At 47.3% G+C, this 14,144-nt stretch overlaps 1 long non-coding RNA gene across 4 annotated transcripts in view; it reads left to right on the top strand.

The window, feature by feature from the left end:
- The window catches only part of LOC129381376 (uncharacterized), a 128,382-nt gene that overhangs the window by 75,130 nt on the left and 39,108 nt on the right, over nucleotides 1-14,144 (top strand). For 3 of the 4 annotated variants that reach the window (XR_011891261.1, XR_008609567.2, XR_008609566.1), the window contains one exon: nucleotides 13,845-13,972. The exons of the other annotated variant lie outside the window; for it this stretch is intronic. This is a non-coding gene — a long non-coding RNA (uncharacterized lncRNA). The remainder of the gene's footprint in view (nucleotides 1-13,844; nucleotides 13,973-14,144) is intronic. 4 annotated transcript variants of the gene reach the window in all.

Here is a 14,144-nt window from a genome sequence, read left to right as displayed (position 1 = left end):
TCTACTTAGGGTAGGTAGTGACCACGGATCCGGATCATGAGACTGAAATAACCAGAAGAATAAGAATGGGCTGGGGTGCGTTTGGCAGGCATTCTCAGATCATGAACAGCAGGTTGCCACTATCCCTCAAGAGGAAAGTGTATAACAGCTGTGTCTTACCAGTACTCACCTACGGGGCAGAAACCTGGAGGCTTACGAAAAGGGTTCTGCTGAAATTGAGGACGACGCAACGAGCTATGGAAAGAAGAATGTTAGGTGTAACGTTAAGGGATAAGAAAAGAGCAGATTGGGTGAGGGAACAAACGCGGGTAAATGACATCTTAGTTGAAATCAAGAAAAAGAAATGGGCATGGGCCGGACATGCAATGAGGAGGGAAGATAACCGATGGTCATTAAGGGTTACGGACTGGATTCCAAGGGAAGGGAAGCGTAGTAGGGGGCGGCAGAAAGTTAGGTGGGCGGATGACATTAAGACGTTTGGAGGGACAACATGGCCACAATTAGTACATGACCGGGGTAGTTGGAGAAGTATGGGAGAGGCCTTTGCCCTGCAGTGGGCGTAACTAGGATGATGATGATGATGATGATATACGTACGTGCTTAAGAAATATTTAGCAAAAGGCGTAGTTTATTCACGCAACTGCGACTTTGCGTGCACACTGGTCGTAATGTTTTCTCCGTAGAATAAAGAACCAACTTTTTTCCCATTTACGGCAAATTTGATCTCACGGGCGCGAAGAAATACTGTGGTGCCACCTGAATTACTGTGCTGTGCTGCCAGCGCCTGAATAACGTAACTTTTCCGCAGATTCTTTTTTTTTTTTTTTCGTCGACTTTGCTGTCGTGGATTTAATTTGCTTCAAGAGATATGCTGAATAACTTTGCTCGAGGCAAGTACACGTCTGGTAAATATGGCGCCTTGCGGCGCGCCATCTTTGGACACATTTAAAGTTTTTTCGTACAGCAGGATTTCGTAAAACACGACGCAACATTCGTGAATTCGCAGAACTAGCCCAGATTTGTTAACTTAAGGAAAATTTTGCCCGTGTTGGAAATCGTACCCCCTAAAATATGGCCTCCATTATCACGCCATGCAAGATTGGTGCTACTTTTGGGTCTCTCGGGAAAGCGGGGAAACTTTGTATACGGGCTGACCATTTTTAAGTCTTCCAGAATTTTTAAGAACCGCCTGCAGCAAATAGCATATAACTCTTGTTATTGCGTTGGTTCATTCATAGAGGCGGACATTACCAGCACGAGAAATTGAAAGACATATTCAACTAATTAACGCAAATTCACTGTTTACCGTCCCAATTACTTTACCGCACATCTGAAGGTAATTCCTCTAAATTATACCGTCAGACTGGAAATTACCTAAAATTATACCAATACATAAATCCGGAGATAAAGACATGGTATCAAATTATAGGCCTATATCTCTTACAAGTACATCGTGCAAACTTCTTGAACACATTATTTTTAAACACATCACACTTTTCCTTGAACGACTAAACTTTTTTTTTTCTCCAAACCAGCATGCATTTTTAAGTGGTTTATCAACTACTACACAATTGATCGAAGTTGTACATGACCTTGCTTATAGCCTGAATAACCGAAGTCAAACGGATATAGTTCTACTAGATTTCTCAAAAGCCTTTGATAGTGTAAGCCATAATAAATTATCAAACTAGAAGCCGTTTTGCGTAATAGCCCAATTACCCATTGGATCAAGGACTTTTTGCTTAATCAGAAACAATTTGTATTCTTTAAACACGTTACATCACAAATTCCTGTGTCATCGCGTGTACCACAAGGATCAGTCCTTGGGGCGTTGTTATCCTTAATCTACATTAATGACATCGCAACGAGAATCGACTCCAACGTTAAACTTTTTGCCGATGACTGTTATTTACCGGGAAATCAACAGTCATGCAGACCACCTTGTCCTGAGTGCATGCCTCAACACAATATCTGAGTGGTGCGAGCTATGGCAGATGACAACGCAAAAAAAAAAAAAAAAAGATATCCGCCGTAATTACCATCACTACAAAAAAAAAAAAATCCTTCTAACTTCGCTTATGCGCCGTCAATGGCAGCGTGCCGACTAAAGTTAACAAATATTTAAGTGCGACACTTACCGCAGACCTCAAGTGGACCCCACACATCCTAACTATTACCGCAGCAGCACTACGTAAGTTATTTTTTCTTAAAAGGTGCCTAAAACTAGCGCTTACTCCAATTAAACTGCTCGCCTATAAGACATTTGTAATGCCGACAGGCGCACACATTCACCCTCTAACCTTCTTACCGCAACTAATCTAAAGACGCTAGCAGATAGAGCGAAAGAAGCCCGCCTCAAATTGTTACTCCGGATACTTCACAACAATCTCAAGATAGACGCGTCCAAATACACTTCATTTTCCAACACTCGACCTGCACGTCAATGCCATGCACACAAACTAATTGAATATTCCTACAATAATGAATTGGATTGGATTGGAGAAACTTTATTTATGCCTGCAGTTGGGCGCTCGCGCGCCCCGACGAGGGCCTACGTCATCCTCGAAGTTGCCGTTACTCGGCGCGGGTCTCCGTTCGCCGTTGCCGGCTCGCTGGGTCCGTGCCTTTCGAGCGCCTCGAGGACCTGCTGGACGGCCCAGAGCTGATCGTCTCGGTCGTAGCTCTTTGCGGCTGCCTCGAGCCGCGGTGGGAGTGTTCTTGATTTAGCGTCTTCTGGATATTTAATGCAGTCCCACAAGATGTGCGTGTAGTCTGCGGTCTCCCTCCGGCAGACTCTGCACATATCTGTCGGATATGTCTCGGGGTACATGCGATTCATCAGTTTCGGGCTCGGTAGCGATCCGGTCTGGAGCTGTCTCAGTACCACCGCCTCCGCTCGACTCAGTCTCGGGTGCGGGGGTGGAAGAGTCCTGCGAGCCAAGCGGTAGGCCTTCGCGATTTCATTGTAATCCGTCATGCGGTCCTTAGTTCCGAACCACGTCGGACGGTCTGTCGCCGGGGCGCGGTTGGTTAGCGCTCGCGCCGCGGCGTGTGCCGTCTCATTATGGTTCTCATTGCGTTCCGACGCGTCGCCCGCGTGCGCCGGGAACCACTTGAGTCGTACTTTTCGTTCGTCTAGTTTTACCGCTCGCAGTACGCGCTCAGCCTCCCTGCAGATTTGCCCTTTGTCGAAGTTACGCACCACCTGTCTTGAGTCGCTCAGCACCGCGTGGCATTCTGCGTCGGCGATGGCCAGGGCGATGGCTACCTCCTCCGCTTGCTCCGCTTCGGTGCTTCTCACGCTCGCTGCCGTCCTCGTGGCGCCGGTTGACGCCTCTATGACGACGGCTGCGAAGGCGTTCCGTTGGTATTCGGCCGCGTCCACGTACCGCGCGTGTTCGTCGTTGGCATGCTGGTCGATGAGAGCCCTCGCCGCTCTTCTTCCCTTGTTGAACTCGGGATTCATGTTCTTCGGTATGGGGTCGATTCTGGTCTGGCGTCGGACCTCTTCGGGGACGGGGAGCTTCATCTCCACCTCGTTCGAGCGTCTTATTCCCAGATCGTCCAGTATCTTCCTCCCGGCTTTGGTCATGGACAGCCGCTCCAGTTGAGAGGTCCGTTGCGCTTCGGCTATTTCTTCGAGCGTATTGTGTAGCCCGAGTTGTAACAATAATGAAACATTATTTCTTTCCGCTTGCCATAAGAGAACGGAACCAACTGCACCCATTTATCACAAACACCAAATCGTTCTTGAAATTCGCTAAATTGTAGGCAACAAAAACTAGATTTTTTTTTAATTGTTACTTTATGGTATCAATACTGTTAAACTTTAGTAACCCTAAAGTAACGTTGATTGTCTGTATTCATGTAACCAGTATGTGTTGTTGTAATTCATTACTGTAACCTCTTATTTCCTACATTTGTTTACATATTTGATTGGTTTGTAAACGTTTCACATATTGTATCGCCCTCCTGCTATGCTCTCAGCTGAGAGCAGCAGTATTGAAAATAAATAAATAAATATTGCAATTTACGAATTGTACCGGAGAGGTTGCAAGATGTATCCACTTAAATTAAATTTGACGGGGACGTATTATCGGACGATCACTTTCGGCAATACTATCGCCTTCGCGTGGCGCGACGTAATCAGCTCATCCGGTTTCGCTCAATCAGCCAATAAGCGCGCATTGAGTGATATCGCCGAAAGCGATCGTTCGAGAATACGTCCCCAGGATTGTAACAGTTTCGAGATATTTAAGAAAGCGTGGGGTGAAATACATGGGCGTTGCAGTTACTTTTGTGCTTCAATGCATAAACGAGCGTGTTAACAAAGTGGAACAGTGCATTTTTAGGGCGAGTTTGATGGAGCAAATCTCCACACTGGTGTCATCCTGAGAATTCATTCCAATTAGATACGCCTCTCAAGCTCACCGGCTACGATTCGTAAATTGTAATATGTGCCGTAAATTGATGAAGTAGTTAATTAGCATATTTTGTTAATTAGATGAATATGTGTTTCTTTTTCTCGTGCAAGTAATGTCTGCCTCTGAATAATCCAGCTCAGAGACTATAGACCGTTTCATCGGGCGAGGAGGATAGGGCGCGTGAAGAGCCTTTCCTCCTCTCTGGCTTGGGCGATCCGGCGCGGCGCTGCTTGAAAGTATTGCTGTCGCGTGCTGCGGAACGATTTTGAGATGTTTCAGATCTTACTTTGTGAAATTTACGCCATGTTCGTTCATGTAAGTTCGTTAGGGAAGCCTTTCGGTGCATCGGTAACTACTGTAGGCAGAAATATGTCTTGGGGGCGCAAAAATGTGACGCGCATAATCAGTCGCGGTGTACGCGCATTATCAGTCGCGGTGCGTGTATGTGTTGTTTACTATTTTGCTTATATCGATTTTAATTCAACAAAGAAAACCGGCGTCTCTGTATTACCAGCATTAAATGGTAAATCAGCTCACTCTCTGATCGATTGGCGTAGGGAGTAAAACATAAAACATAAGAGCGCATGCTCGTGCACGGCCAACCTAAGGCAACCACGAAACTTCTGAGTGGCAGGCGCTATCAAATATTTGTAATACAATGGCATCGTTCTCACGCATTTCAAGTCTAGTATGCTTGAAATTACCATATGTCTACGCTAGCCTTGCTGCATGAGGCCCATGGCGCTGCTCAACACAGCGATCACTGCGGTTGGTGAGCCAGCACGATACATATATAAGCTGTGTTTCGGCATTGCCTTTTTGACCTGTATACAACCATAATACATGAGAGGGTTCGCATAAAAAGAATGCGATGGCTATTTTTGAGCGCAAATTTTCCGTAATACGTGTGAGTGCGTCGTAGAGAACTGAAAGAACACAACCGAAAAAAAAAATTCGGTTATCATACTCTTTCTCTAAATAGCAAGAGAAAACGGGCTAACGCCGCACAACATTTATAAATATATAACCGCTGATGCCGTACTTCGACCATGCGCTATATAGAACAAAGATATCTAATCCAGCACCTACTACTGCTTAGGACGCTCGCGCAGTTCGTAAACGGTCGCTTTGCTGGACAAGCTTAATTCAGACTGTAAGGTATGCTGCTATTACTAGCCAAAACTATTTTATTCATGGGTGGAAACCTCATCCATCCAACCAAGTAGTCACGCAATGTAACCTGCAGCGAACAGTTTGAACGCTTGTCAAAGTAGCACAGCTCCTATCGTAGCAGAACGGTACCCACGCTGTTACGATCGTCGCGTATGTTTCATGGCTCCTAAACCGCAGCTTAGAAATAGAGGATAATACTGCAATAAGGTCACATTAGTGATTGGAACATTCGGAAATACACAATTGATCTCCAAGTCTGATTGTTGGCTCAAATATGCGCGCACACATCGCGCTGCGTGTTCCGTCCACCTCAACACCAGCAGAAATTCCGGCCATGACACCTTAAACCATTTCAGCACGTCTCAAACAAACGTTTACCACGTAGAAGACGCACGCCATACTAAACAGACCGCACGACCGCGAAAACAAACGCCAGAACCTACCGGAGAGCGTATACCTGCCATGCAAAAGACCGCTTTCACCCAAGCCAGTATGGCGCTGCTCATAGGCGGCGCCACTGCGGTTACAATATGGCGGCGCCTACGAAAAAACGGTCTATAGTCGGATACAACTTTAGAAAAAAGGGGGCGTTTACTCCTCCGACGCGGACGCACACGAGCATCCACCAATGGGCGCGCACTCTGGACTGACGTCATGAGCCGGACGGCCGGTGACCCCGCCGACGAAGAAGATGGCCGCCCGCGCTTCGAACTGGGCCAAGTCGCGTCAGCTGTGCGCTTCAGCGATAAATGCATTATTTTATATAAGTACTTTTCAATAGCAACTGATTCATTTTAAACTTGGAAAACGAGCAGTAGATACGCCATGTACATGCGAACAAGCGCAGAACCCATGCAGAGCTGCTCTTTCTACTTTTGTCACTTGCAATGAAGCTAAGGAGCAGACGACGGGCAGCGTTCTAGAAGGCGCGGGGTTATTTTTCTGTCGCTATCTGGCATGTGCTGTAGCACATGAGAGCTCTACTAAACCAGTCATGAAAATACAAAAGTCTTTATTTATACCGAGACTTGCGCGTTTCAGGAGCACGATTTTTCGAGCGGGACTATTTTAGTCGCGGAGGCAATCGGCTGTCGCGCTTCGGTCATCTGGGCGGGGCCTCCCCTTTTTTCTAAAGTTGTATCCGACTATAGAATTATGTTACTGCAACAGACAATTTTCAAAAATTCCAGGAAACTTAAAAATGATCACCCCGTATATCAATGTAGAAAACAAGAATCTTAAAATTCTCATTTAGGCACTTATTAACCCTCATATACTTCAAGATTTACATGAACGTCGCCCTTAGCATGCCGCTCATTTACTCTAAACATAAACTCATGGCGTTTTTCACTGGTCGATTCGGAGCAGGATTTCTTGCTCCGCGGCAACGAATCCGAATTTCACTGGTCGATCTGGAGCGGGTTCGCGCGTTCCACTGGTCGTTTCGGATCAACTCGCTCCGCGCCGGATCGCTCTCACTTGCTCCGCCGCCGAGGCGCGGATTCGGGCGGAAATAGCTCGCGTCACTTCCGTCTTCAAGTGAAATCGGTACCCGGTTGGTACGCACAACATTGTGTTGCTTCGCAAAATGGCTGCGTTCGGTGCTGCTGCAGCGCTCGCGTTTAGCGATGAGAGCTCGGACGACAGCGATTACGAAGTGACGCAGGTGCTGTACGAAGCCTTCTATGCACGTTGTCCATGCACAATCCTTGCGGGCGCGACATGGAAATGACGGACTATGCGACTGCCACGGTCAAATTACACACGGGGGACGGCGAGTTTGGTTGCCGTGGAAACGTACAGAACGGAAGTCGGGCATGGTTTTCGTAACCGGTTCGTGCGACGTGTACGCAGACTTCCTGTGTGATCCACCGCGGAGCGTTTTTGCGCTCCGCTGGCCGATTCGGATTTGTGAAACCCGAGCGCTCGCTCGAGGATTTCGGCGGCCGCTCCAGATCGACCAGTGAAAAACGCCATCAGTGAATGTTCCGGTTTTTCAGGAAAATCTGAAAACCTGCGTATAACGTTTTCCGGGGGAGGGGGGGGGGGGGGCGCCTTTTAGTCGCACCAGTATATAGCGTCGTTGAGAAAACAAATAAAAAACGCACTTATCATTGCTATATTGTGCAAATTTCGCATTAAGATCACGTAATGTATTCTGAATCGTTCTATATGCTACACCTGGCACTGTTATTTGCTTCGTTATATATACAAAAAATCGAAGCTTCGGTTTGATCAGTTCACGCGGACGCACCATCAAAAAGAGAAATGTAAAAGCGAGCTGAAAGCGAATATGCCTCCTTTACTAAAAGCTTGCCGCGTGGTCCGGTAAACTCGGCTCCGTGCCCTCTCCATTCACTCTTTTCCGGATGGATGAATGGATGGATGTTATGAGCGTCCCCTTTGGAACGGGGCGGTGGCTTGCGCCACCAAGCTCTTGCTACTATGCTGCCTAATATCCTACCTAGTTTCACCAATGAAAAAAAAAAAAAAAAACACTATGAACTACCACGTCCAAATTTTCTGATACCCTATTGCGAACTGTGCTTTTGTACGTCTCCGTCTTTTGTCGTTTCCCTACTTTTCTTCCACCAATCCTCCAATCGCCTCTTACTGATGTCTATTGCGGACCTGTTTGCTTTACCACTGCTCCCGCTGAACCCAAGGGCTTCAAGGAGGCCAGTGGTGCCTAAATCGACCGCTGGGTAGACGTCTTCACATTCTAATAAAATATGCTCCGTCGTTTCCCTAGCTTTACCGCAGCAAGCACATGTTTCTTCTTCCTTCTTATATCTCGCTTTTAGGTGCGTGTTATAAGGCATCCAGATCTCGCTTCGAAAAGTAATGAGCTTCCCTTTGAGTTATCATAAATGGTTTCTTTCCTAATTTCGTTTTTTCCACTTAAGTAGTTACTCATGGCAGGTTTCTTTTCCATTGCCGCCACCCATGAGATTAATTCAGCCTCTCTGACTTTCCGCTTGACCTTCTTTGTTGCTGTGTTGCCCACCCCACAGGCCGCATACTTGCTGGTAAGCTTCCTAGTTCTTTTCCTCCACTGTGAATCAATGTTTTGCCTGTACAAATACCTGAACACTCTCCCAGCCCATTTACTTTCCGCCATATTCCTCAGCCGTTCTTCATACTCAATTTTACTGCGGGCTTCCCTCACTTCAAAACTAGTCCAGCCCATATCCCCTTGCACAGCTTCATTTGTAGTCTTCCCGTGAGCGCCCAATGCGAGGCGACCCACTGACCTTTGGTTCCCGTCGAGTCCTGATTGTACCCCTGATTTAAAGCAAACAACCGCATTTCCAAAAGTAAGTCCTGGAACCATTACCCCTTTCCACATACCTCGGAGGACCTCGTACCTATTGTATCCCCATAGCGCTCTGTGCTTCATTATGGCTGCATTTCTCTTCCCCTTGACTGTTATGGTTTTTTCCTGTGTTTCCATATATCCGTTGCCTTCGTTTATCCATATACCAAGGTATTTATATTCTGTTACCCGAGGTATTTCTTGGCCCTGTATCTCCACCGTCTGTTCACTGTTTTCATTGAATACAATAACACCTGATTTTCTAACACTAAATTTCAAACCTAACTTGTTGCCTTCCTGTCCACAGATATTAGCCAGACGTTGCAAATCACTTTGCTTGTTTGCGAGCAACACAATGTCGTCCGCATAAAATAAACCTGGGAGTTGCTGCTCTATTACTGTACCTGCCTGTTTGTATGAGAGATTAAACCCGATATTACTTCCTTCTAGCGCCCTCTCCATCCTCACCATGTAAATCATAAACAGCAGCGGGGATAAAGGGCACCCCTGCCTCAGTCCCTTGTTGATATGAACTTTCTCCGCGCTCCTCATCCCTTCCCATTCGGCAAAAGGCAACGAGCGCCGCTTGTGGCGGACGTCTGCAACCTCATCCTGCGGCCTCTGAGATTACCACGGCATCTGTTATGGTCTCGGAGGCAGCAGGTGCGGCGCGCGGCGGCACGGTCGCGAAGCAGACGACGTCGGCTGCGGGAAGCGCGTTGCGCGGAGTCGAGCAGACGACAGGCTACGATAATTTTTTTGTTTGAATGTTGGAATAAGAAAACGAAATCTCGATTTGTGTTAGGAAATGCCATGAAACATGTTTTTAAGTTTTAGAGAGTGGTTTACACAGCTCTTAAACGCGCGTTACCAATATTGTGTCAACAGTTGGAGTTAGCAGACGTACGTGTTGCTTTGCATCAGTTTGTGAACGATTTCGAGTTGACAGACGTACTTTGTCGCAGGATTTTAGTTGAATGCCGGCCCTTTACGCTCGCAGTTCCTGCGCCTTTTATCTGTCATATACCCATCAATTGAAGACCTCCTAAATGTGAATCCTTCTACCCGTGGTGTCCAACAAAGACTGCAGTCATGCCTTATCGCTGTGTGCCGCAATGTAAGTCGAGCACTCAATGCCGACGTTCCGGCGTATCGTCTCATGAAATACCGGTCGACAGCAGTTTGGGTGAAAGATGGCTTGAGGCTATTCCTAGGGAGAAGTGGTTGCCCGCGTCACTACAGACTGCTCGGTAGTTTGCAGTTTGCACTTTCGGGAGTGTGATTTCAGAGAAAGCTGCAAAATACGTCGTCGACTTAAGCCTGGAGCGATCCCCAGCTTGTTTAGCGAGCGCTTTTCGAGAGAGCCAGACGCCGGGTGTGTCATAGCGGGAAAACGCAAGCGGGATTCGTCGCCCACAGGCGCGCTTGGCGGCATGCTGCCTTCTGAAAGCAAAGTACTTTGCTCGCAGCTACACGATGAACAGTCAGCCGAGACAAACTTCAACGAGGACCCTTCTGGAACTGCCACAGAATTTTGCCCAATAGCTGTTTCCGGCTGCATTTTGGAACTTGCCCAGCGAAACCAAGAACAACCCACTATGAGAAACTTCTTGTTTGGCGTGGCAGCCAGTAAAGATACACTAAACGAGGACTCGGCGCCTAATCGGAGTAGTAGAGCCTAATTGGCTGTGCTTCTCCGATTGGTTCCTTGCCATCTGGTGGTTTGCAAGATAACTCGGAAAACAATGGAACACATTTTTCAGAGCCTGCTGCAGGGGAGGACAAGAACGCACAAACGGAAGACCAAAGCGCTCTAACAGATTCGGTTAAGGTTGCATGTAAGAAAAAAAGGCAACCAACAAAGAAAGGCTTGGCGCTCATTCAAGACGCAAACAATATGGGACTCAAACACGTACGTCAAGCGTGTTTGTAGAAGTGATGGCGACGAAAAGAATGTGTGCTGCGAGCAGATGATAAACTGCGCAGAACTGTAGACGCCTACAAAGAACTTCAAAAATTGAAAGAAGAATGCTACGTCTCAGCGTTTCTGGAGGTTGTGGCAGATGCCGAGGAGGGGACGGCAAAAGCAGTGCTGCTTCTCGATCAAGCAAAAAATTATAAAAAGAAAACGCCACGCTAGTCGGAAATAACAATCGGGCACGGCATCGTAATGCGACACCTCTCAACAAAAGCCTACGAATACTTGAGGTGTGAAGAGCTTCTCAAGCTACCTTCCAGAACAACGGTACAAAAATACTTCAGTACTATGTCCGGTGAAGTCAGTTTCAGCAAGTAGGTTTGCTCCGACCTGGAAGCGGAGCTTGAGAGCAAAGGGATGCGTTCGTTGGTGATGTCGACTTAGGTCCTGACCTCGAGTGCCTTACTGCTGCAGCTGAAGGTGAACATCTGGCAGAATTCACTGCCGTGTATTCTGCTTTGTGGCCTGCAGTCAAGAAATAAGATCCGTGTTGGTTATTTCTTCGCCAAAGGTTGCACTGGGGACCAGCTCGCCGAGGTCATTCGTCTCGCTGTCGTCAAAACAGCCAGCATTGGTTTTGACATCAGAGTTGTAACTGACAACCGCAAAATCAACGTAACTGCTTTGGAAATTCTGAGTGGAGGAGAAGCAATAACACGGGCACCGCATACGGCAGATCCACCAATGGATATATTTTTCGCATACGATCAGAGCCACATTATAAAGAACATCAGGTCTCAATTCCTGGCCACGGAATTTGGTGAAAACAAGGAAATTTCATCAAAGTATATCAAAATGCTCTACAATATGGAAAGCAATCAACAGTGCGGCCAATCAGGATCCTTACAAGGAAGCACGTTTTCCCTTCGAATATAGAAAAAATGAATGTGAAGACGGCCGTGCAGTTCATTTTCTCCTGCAGTAACCGCAGCACTCAAATACCTCAGAGATCAGGCAGGTCACAGCTGCGATTTTGAATTTGCACCTGTGGGGCTGACTGTTGAGTTCACAGAAGCCTTCCACAAGTGGTTCACATGCACGGATGTGAGCAGTCTTCAGTAGCACAATCATCGCAATGATGAAGATGCTCGTCAGTTTTTTGAAATTGATGACCCAAGGCTGGATTAGCTTGAGGGCGCGAGTTCCTTTCTTACATTGAGCAGTTGAAAACTAAAAGCCGCCCTGAAAACTTCCCGAGCAACGCACCATGCGCTTGTCTTTACAATGATGTCAAACGTGGAATCTATTCGGTTCCTTCTTTCTGACAAGAAATCTAACTTTGTGCTTATGTGCAAGCTCTCAAGTGATGCCATAGAGGCCAAATTTGGATGTCTGCGGCACAGCTCCACCTGCAACGATGTCTTGGATGTGAAAAGTGCAGTGTATGGAATAGAAAAGATGCTCAAGACTGGCATCGTTGCCTCCTCCGCCCAAAGCAAAGGGAGAAGCTCGACATCGTTTTCGTCGGCACAGCTTCTACCAGTCTGTCAGACTCCCACAAAGACCACAAGTACTGCAGAAAAGGTTTTAGATGTGGTGGTGAATAAGCTAACAATGCCTCTAAGACAAGCCATGTGCGTCAAATCCAGATGTCGCCAGCGTGGCGATGGTCCTGGATGGTCGGAGGATTCATTGTGAGAGCGGCAAGCGAAAACATGCCCAGCGCCGACTGCTGCAAGAACCAAAGTGAACACTCCTCTCCTTGGCCTTATCGCACATCAAGATCGTGGGAGGCTCATGTATCCAAACCAAGAACTTGTGAAACTTCTGACATGCCTCAAGAAATTTGTCGACAGCGTAACTCCCGCATAGAACTCCTCGTGGGACTACCACTTCAGCGATGCGACAACACAGATACGCTTCACCGCAGGAGGCTTTTGCATCTTATAACTACGAAGTTCATCAAGCCACTTTTCAGCAACTATGCACTTGGAACAACTGACAGACATGCCACTGTCAAGCTGCTGGAGCACAAACCTATTTCACGAAAAGTTCGTAAGATGTAGACTCGAATGTCTACGCGTTTTCCCACTGCAGTGATAATTCTCGGGCAGGGCATTTGAACGACACACTGACGGCTATCAATCTTGTCATTTCAAGCGTGAAGAGGTGGACGTGCTCAGTTCCCATGTAGAAGATAAATGCCTCAAGCCTGTCCATCCTTATCGCCAAACTTCATAATTACCTAAGGGCTGCGATCAAAAATCTATGGGCACTTTGCTGAGCTAAACTTTGATAGGCGAAAGCCCATCTACAACTGCCTCTGTTGTTATTGTCTGAACTGTTCTGCGAACGGACGCTACTGTGGCCGTGAGCATGGGATGCAGTCGCAGCCATATGGCTGCAAGGCTTGTCGCCGATGTGCGCGCACCCCCACACGCACTCTCCCACGCGCCCTCTCCGCACTCTCCCATGTCCGCACTCTCTCACGCGCCCAGTCGCACAGCGCTAATGGCATGGCGGTTCCTCTCCTTGCTCCCCTAGCCGGCAATCACCGCTTTCCTGCTTCCACCACGGACTGCGCCCAGACACTCATGAGCCACTAAAGGCTTACGCCTCAAAAACGTCTCCTTGCTTAATGCGTGTAACGCGTTCTTTCTGAAAGTGACCTGTGCTACATTGCTATGAGCGCACCTGACCCGATCGAAAGCATCACTACCTCACCATGCCTGAGCGATCACGTGCGACTTTCAAGAAAACATGCTGCCAAACGCAAACGCTGCACATGGTTTGACGCGTTATCTTGCGAGAGAGAGAGAGAGAGAGAGAGAGAGAGAGAGAGAGTCGGTGAACGCGAAATACAGCAGTTGTTCCTTGAACTGCTGGCAGTGTGAACTGCGCATAAGTCAAGTTCACCTGTTGTACCAGGACAGTTGTGTTCTGTGCGATCAATGAACTCGGTCAACCAAGCAGCACTTCAAAAGAAATTGCAATTAAGCGTTCTTTTTTTCAGGCGCGGCCGGCGAGCAAGCAGAAGCAACAAGCGATGGTCTGTAGAAACTCGACGATCTCCTGATGGCTGGTGCATCGGCGGAGGCACCGAGACCACAAGCTAACATGTAAAGGCCATCTATGCCCCAGGTATTGCAAATCGATCACTTTCATGAAACAGAGTAGTACTATGTAATTAATAAGATGTTTCGTAATGATGATGCATGAGTGCAAAAACTTGTAGCCCTCCCGCAATGAAATAATGATTGCTTGGCAATATAGAACAAGCATAACACGAGAACATTTGAAGCAACAAGCATAA

The sequence above is a fragment of the Dermacentor andersoni genome, chromosome 11, assembly GCF_023375885.2.
Source record: "Dermacentor andersoni chromosome 11, qqDerAnde1_hic_scaffold, whole genome shotgun sequence".
NCBI lineage: Eukaryota > Metazoa > Arthropoda > Arachnida > Ixodida > Ixodidae > Dermacentor > Dermacentor andersoni.
This window is presented reverse-complemented; position numbering and strand designations above follow the sequence as displayed.